We start from the raw sequence: 6,956 nt of genomic DNA on the forward strand, positions 1-6,956 counted from the left end.
ACTAAAATGAAACCAAGCAGAAGCTGTGTTTTGTATCATTTCCTTGGGGTATTGCTGTTTGACTAATTCTTTTAGTTTTCCTTCATCAAAGACTCAGACAATTGATAAAAATGGAATAGGGAATGTATTCCAACTCAAAAGGGACAGTATGAGACAGGTAGAAGGATGTGAAGATAAAATGTACATTTAAAAGTAAAAAGTGCCATCTTATAATCCTGAACTGTCTCAATCAGTATCACGATTTGTAATGTTTTGTAAAGACACAGTGGTAGTCACTGATCGCAGATAAAGTTACCATTTCCCGCAGGGGAAGTAGCTTACTAAACTGGTTTGGTTCCTAGGCAACACAGTTTCTCTGTATTGAGTCTTGCTTTCACAAATAAAACAAAACCAAAATATGTAAGGGGGTTTATCTGCCTCCTTAATATGTACTAAAAAGATGTTAATATTGGAAGTAATTTTGCATAAATCAAGTGCCTGACAGGTTTGGATTGCCATATAATATTGCTTGCTATATAGCTATATACAGAAATATAAGAGCAGTATTTAACATTTTATTTCTTTCAGCTGTTTGTGTAAAATGACAACTTAAAATAGAGCTGTGCGTTTGCATAACCAAGCTAAATTCACAAAACAGTTTTGAATAGACTGTAGTTTATAATAATAGTCAAGCAAAAATGATAGAATACATTGTAATCCATTATACAGTACTGTTTCTTTTATTGTAATTATCTTTCTATTTTATTCGGCTCAAGACCTTCACTTGAAAATTAAGGAGTACTGTTCCAAGAAGACAAAAAATAGTGAAGTTTTGGAAGAAGCCACATGAGTTTTCCCTGCTCTATTATCTAGTTGCGTCCTTGGCAGAGTAAGTGAACTACTCTTATTAGTACTTCTCAGCAGTCGTTTTTAGTAGCATCCACATTGATGCCATTTATAAATGCTAATAGTTATTCATTTATCATCTTGCCTGTAGATTATTTTTAGAATTGGCAATGTTCAAAGCATATAATTTCTTTAAAGAGCTATCACCAGAAGAAGAACGTAGGTGGTGCAAATGAATAAACTTAGAGCATAGACATTGTACAATTTAACTTGTTTGTTTTGTTATTTACTGATGGCCTTCTTGTGTGTATAGTGCAATTGCTCTTTAGCGTTGGTTTTCTGTCATACCTAATGTATTGTTTTTCTGTTTGCTGCATTGAAATACATTGCTGTTCAAAGAACAATATCAATTATACATGGTGGCCGTAAATTATAAACCGAGGTTCTGTTTTCATGAAGCTAGACAGAAGGGGGGGAGAGAGAGAGAGAGAGCAAGAAAACATATGAATAGCTATGGAATTGCACCTAGATCCACATTGGCCACAGACTTGAGTCAGAAAAAGTCAGGGTGTAGAAGGAGGGGCTGATGGACCAGGTGATAGATGGGGATATTGAAAAGACCAGACAGTATGAAGCAAAAAGGGTAAAAATGTAGCAACATGTGTGCAAATAAATACCCAGTACAGTTATTAATAAACTCAGAGAAAAAATACTTGAAATCTCTGTATGCCCTATGAATTAGAAACTTTTTAGTCATGATACAAAAAAAAAAAAATGTTAAACAATGTGTTGGCCCACTCATGGGGAACACAAAAACACTGCAACATAGATGTGATGTAATACCTTTTAATGGACCAACAGAAGTTTTTGCAATTACTTGAGCTGTTGAGCTGGCATTAGCCTAAACTCCGGATGAAGGACTCATGCTAGCTTGAAACTGAGTAATTGCAAAACCTATGCTGGTTCTTTTTAGTTACTCTGTCTTTTGGGGGTAGGATAGAAATAGAATTGTTGTTAATTTTGAATAACTCTGGGAAGTAAGAGAATAGGATGTCCTTCTGTATCATTGTTGCAGTATTCTAAACAGAAGGGATCTTTCGCCGAGGGCAGCCTGACGTTTGGCCAGTATACCAAAGCACAATGATCTTGCATGTACTGTATGTCATACCTATGCTCCCCACACATAACACAGGGTATAAAAGGGGTGTATGGACGCAGCTACCCAGAACTTCTTTGCCACCAGTTCGAATGCTGCAGGCTCTTAGGTATTCAGGTTTTTTCATATCTTGATGACCTGTTGCTTCAGACTCCTTCTCCCAGTTGTCTTTGTTACAGGATCTGGAGTTCACCATCTCTCTCCTTCAAAATCTGGGGTTCATTATTAACCTCCAATCCAAAAGTCAGTCCTAACTCCCTCTCATGATCATGTGTATCTTGGATGCAGGATTCATACAGTGCCAATATTGGCCTCACTTCTAGCTCCAAATGTTTTGTCATTGACCGCCTTCTTTCAGTCTCTTCTTCCTCTGACTGCCATGCCAGCCAGGGAGTTTCTTCTGGCCCTGGGATTCATGGCCTCCTCTTTTCCAGTGCTCCCTCTTGCCAGACTGCCTATGTGGACGTTTCAGTGGTACCTCAGGTCAGTCTGGCCGCAGCATTGTCATGCTTTGGATTTCAGTGTAGCTCTCCCCTGTGTAAAGAAGGAATTTGAGTGGTTGCTTCAACAGTTTACTGTCAACCCAGGCCTGCCCTTTCAGCCTCCAGTCCCTTCTCAAGAACTGCTTACCAATGCCTAAGACATAGGGTGGGGGACTTCTCTTGGTCACCTGAAAGTTTAGGGTTTCTGACCCCTCATCAGAAGTGAGATCATATCAACATCAAAGAGATGAGAACTCTGATTCTGGTCATTCAAGTTTTTTCCCCCATGTTCTGTTCAGGCCTGTTGGAAGTGTACACAGACACCACTATAGTGATGTGGTATGCAAACAAGCAGGGAGGTACAAAATCTTACCTCCACTACAGAATGGCTCTTCAGGCTTGGAGGTGGTCCTGTTATCAATTAACTCTTTGGGCCGTATATATTCATGCAGAGCATAATTTAGTGGCAGACTCTCTGAGCAGGTCCAGAACACAGGCTAACAAATGGATGCCTCACAGGCACATATTTCTGGATCTTTTTGCCTCCCCTCTGAACAGGCAACTTCCTCTCTTCTTTTCCAGAGTGCCATATCATCTGGCATAGAAGATGAACACCCTTTCTTTTCCTTGGAAGGAGATGTTTCTTCATGCTTTCTGACCTCTTCCTCTGCTTCCAAGAGTCCTGCTGAAGATTCAGCTGAACTCCTCAGAAATCTTGCTAGTGACTCCCTTTTGGCCAAGACAGCACTGGTTCCCCATCTTAAGGCATCTGGCCAGGGGCAATCACCACAAGTTACTTCACCGGTTGGACAGCCACACACAGGATAAGTGGTCTCACTTGTCCACTTTTCAACTGACAATGTGGGTAATAAGATTTTTATCCCTTTCAGGCACCTCTTTTCTGAAGATGTGCTCAGGGTTTTACAGGAGACAAGGAAACCCTCAATCAGAAAATCTTGATTTCCAAATGGAAAAGATTTTCTGCCTGGTGCCATGGTTGTAGCCATGACCCTTTTTCAGTGGGAGTGCTTCTGGTCTGCTCTTATTTGTGTGAGTTGCTCCAATCTAGCCTGTGTTTCTATGAAGGCCCATTTGTCAGCCATTTCTGCTTACCTGCCCTTTAATCTTACTTTGGCTTCTTGTTTTGAGGTCAAACAATTTCTTAAAGGCATTCTCCATATTAGGCCTCCAAGGAACACTATTCTTCATCCTTGTGACCTTAATTTTGTTTTGGAAAAATTGACTCAGGCTCCTTTTGAGCCTGTAGATTCTGCTTTTTTGCAACATTGTACCCAGAAGACTTTTTTTTTTTTTGCCGGCTCTTACTATTTTTTGGAGGGTTTCTGAGCTTCAGGCCCTTATGGCCGTTCCTTCTTTTTTTTTTTTTTTTTTTCATAGGGACATGGTGTCTCTTCATACTAATCCTTCTTTTATGCTCAAGGTAGTAAATGAGTTGTCCTTGAATGAGTTTGAACACATCCCTTCCTTTCTCCTTTCTCCTCAGCCTTGCCCCTGAGAGGGTCCTGCATACTTTGGATTGGCACAGACAGCTCAGGTAGTGTTTGGATAAAACTAAGGTCATTCATAAGGCTGATCAGCTTTTTGTTTCCTTTCATTCCAAGACATTGGGTTTGGCTGTTTCTAAGCAAACCATCTTCTCTTGGATATCTAAGACCATTTCCTTTTGTTATACTTTTCATAGCAAATCTCTCTGTCTAGTTCTGTTAGAGCTCATTCCACTAGGGCTGTTTTCTCTTCTGGTGCTGCCTTCAAGAGTTTGGACACCAATTCCGTCTCTGAAGCTGCTACTTGGTCTCCAGTGCATACCTTTACTTAAGCATTTTAAGTTGGATATGGTTTCTAGGGCCAGAGCAGGTTTTGCTTATTGTTTTATAAGGGTTTGTTGAGGGCTGTTCTCAGCCTTCCATCTCCCATTTTGTTTCTTGAGCTCTTTTACTCTCCCTTCTGTTTAAAATACTACAACAGTGATATAGAAGGACATAACAGAGTTGTGCAAAATCTTACCATAACAGTAAAGGATGTTCTCTCCACTGCTGCAGTATTCACAAACTTCCTCTAACCTCATCTTGTTAATTCTGTTTTTTTTTTTTGTTTTAGATTCCCTTCTAGCTGAGAGTTCCCCTTTTCCTTAATTTTCTCCTTCTGCATGTGCATGGGCTCCTTTGTTGTATGAAGACTGTTCTCTTCTGGGGCAATTCAGTTCTGGGTAGTTGCATCCGCACATCCCATACGTTATATGCTGGGAGCATAGGTCTTGTGTGCAGTGCATACAAGATAATTTAGGCTTTGGTATACTTTGCTGAACTTTGGGCTGCCCTGGGCAGGAGATCTATTCTGTTTAGAATACTGCAACAGTAAAGAGATGGACAATCTGCTGTTATGATAAACTTTTACACAACTGTAATTTTTCTATTTAAAATAGATAAGCTGTTATATCGGACACAAAGGTTAAGTGAGAGGACATGTAGCACCCAGTGTTCCACATGCAGTAAATATTTTTTGTAATTCTTCTCTGCATTTTAGTTAAAATGCATAAATATTATAGACTCTGCCTTTGTTGTAAACAAACCAGTTCCTGTATTGTTTTTATCTTAAAGAGCAGCCATTATACAGAAACTGTCCCTACAACACAGTTGGTACTAAATATTTAACCAGCTTACAGGATCCATTAAAACAGTGTTCCCGAATTGGGAGACATGTTCATGCTGTTTTCCTACCAACTTAAGTATCAATCCAGCCCAGCTTTGGTGTCAGAGTAACAAATAATGCTGAAGAGAACAGCTTCCAGACCTGGTACTTGTAGGGTGCAGATACTAGTAGGCATGCATTCTCAGAATTTCTATTGCTTGCCAGCCATGATCATATGATATGAAGCGCTCAAGTGTATGATATAATACAAATGGCAGTTAGCATGAGGGTAAATCCTATAAGCTGATGACCATTGTTATGTAGTTCTTGGTAGCAATGCCTCATACTCTACTAGCAGAACAATGTGATTCTGAGCATGCTATTTAATCAGAAAGTGATCCTTGACACTTTATACAAAAAGGTATGTGTGTCCTTATCTGGTTAACAAAAGCAATACAATAAGATAATATACTAACTTGTTTTTGGAAAGCCATCCTTTAACATTATCCTTAAAATATCATTTAAATCAGTCTTTAATTTTTTCAGTATATGACCTGTTTAGTTAGATGGTTGTGTATGAGGAAGTATGTTCTAATTATTCCACAAAATGAACACATTATAGCTGAGCAAGGAGTCCGAGGAGTACATAGAAAAAGAGTACTTACAGTTGTGATAGATGTAGGTTTTGTAGTTATATGGCTAATAATAATAATATATTTACACATCCCTCTACCGGTAGGGTATATACGTTTGACTTATTTGCTAATTATGCTTCTTCCAACCTAGTATATCTAGCATATTGTGTTAGTTACCCCAAATTTTATGGGCCCTTGGAGAAAGAGTGAGAGAACATATTTACAAAATCAGCAAAAAGATACCTCTATAGCCACAGGCAAGCATGCATTGCAGGCAAGGTCAGCACATCATTTAGATTTTTAGTGTTGGGCTTGGTATCTAGTGACACCAGGAATAGTGACATCAAGAATATAACTGAAGCCGTTGAACGGAGGTGGATCATTAATTTGCAGGCTGATAGAAGCTATGGGCTAAATGGGCTAAATGATGCTGTCTCCTTAAAACATTTCTTTAGGGCTGAAGATTAGGCTGATCACACTAAGGTTTTAGTATCTTTTTCAATTTTAAACACGTCATTTTAGTTTATGCATGAACAGTTATACTGGGTATGTTTTATGTTATTCTGATGCTTAATTATTTTATTGTGCTACACATTACAAGTGTTTTAATATATGATGCTTTGTTACTTATAACATAGCTGCAAATGTGATCATTTGTTTGTTTGACATAGCTTTGGACCGTGAGTTAACTCAATACATTCTTTCTTGCGGCAGGGAAGTTTTTGATTTTGATGTTTATACTTATCATGAATGTTGTTATGATTGACCACACTCGTGTTGGTCGATGCAGAGGTTTTAAGTTTACATCATGTGATCATTGTTGGCAGCACCGTAGAATGGGTGTACCCACGTCACCTTTTTAATCAGCAGTGCAAGATGTCTGCCTGCTTTCTATTTAAGCATACACTTTAATTGCTTATCTAAGAATATGATAATATACATAATTTTCTATGGTTTTAATGATTCTTAGAACAAAGTTTAATTGGATCTACTGTGATCACTACACACTGTGGGGGTTATGCGATCAACGTTTTGATGATCAGATGATCTTTACATGGAGAAATAATGCATCCTGTTGTGTATCATAGGTTTGGTTAGGTTGGAAATATTTGAATAGTATGTCATAGCATTTATCCAATAATCAGACACTGCAGTAGTTTTTTTGAGTTTGGATCCTTGCAGAACACTTCACGATTATTTTAAAAGTCA

General features: G+C 38.6%; 1 protein-coding gene across 6 annotated transcripts in view; it reads left to right on the plus strand.

The window, feature by feature from the left end:
• Positions 1-6,956, plus strand: part of LOC122811493 (circularly permutated Ras protein 1-like) — a 1,239,209-nt gene that overhangs the window by 189,473 nt on the left and 1,042,780 nt on the right. For 3 of the 6 annotated variants that reach the window (XM_044083365.1, XM_044083363.1, XM_044083366.1), the window contains exon 2: positions 756-868. The exons of 2 other annotated variants lie outside the window; for them this stretch is intronic. The gene's annotated coding sequence lies outside the window, so the exon portion shown is untranslated. Of the gene's footprint in view, positions 1-365; positions 485-755; positions 869-6,956 lie in introns of those variants that run through there. One more of the 6 variants, XM_044083364.1, reaches the window with a different exon arrangement.

The sequence above is a fragment of the Protopterus annectens genome, chromosome 9.part0, assembly GCF_019279795.1.
Source record: "Protopterus annectens isolate FY-2018-M chromosome 9.part0, PAN1.0, whole genome shotgun sequence".
NCBI classification, from domain to species: Eukaryota; Metazoa; Chordata; order Ceratodontiformes; family Protopteridae; genus Protopterus; species Protopterus annectens.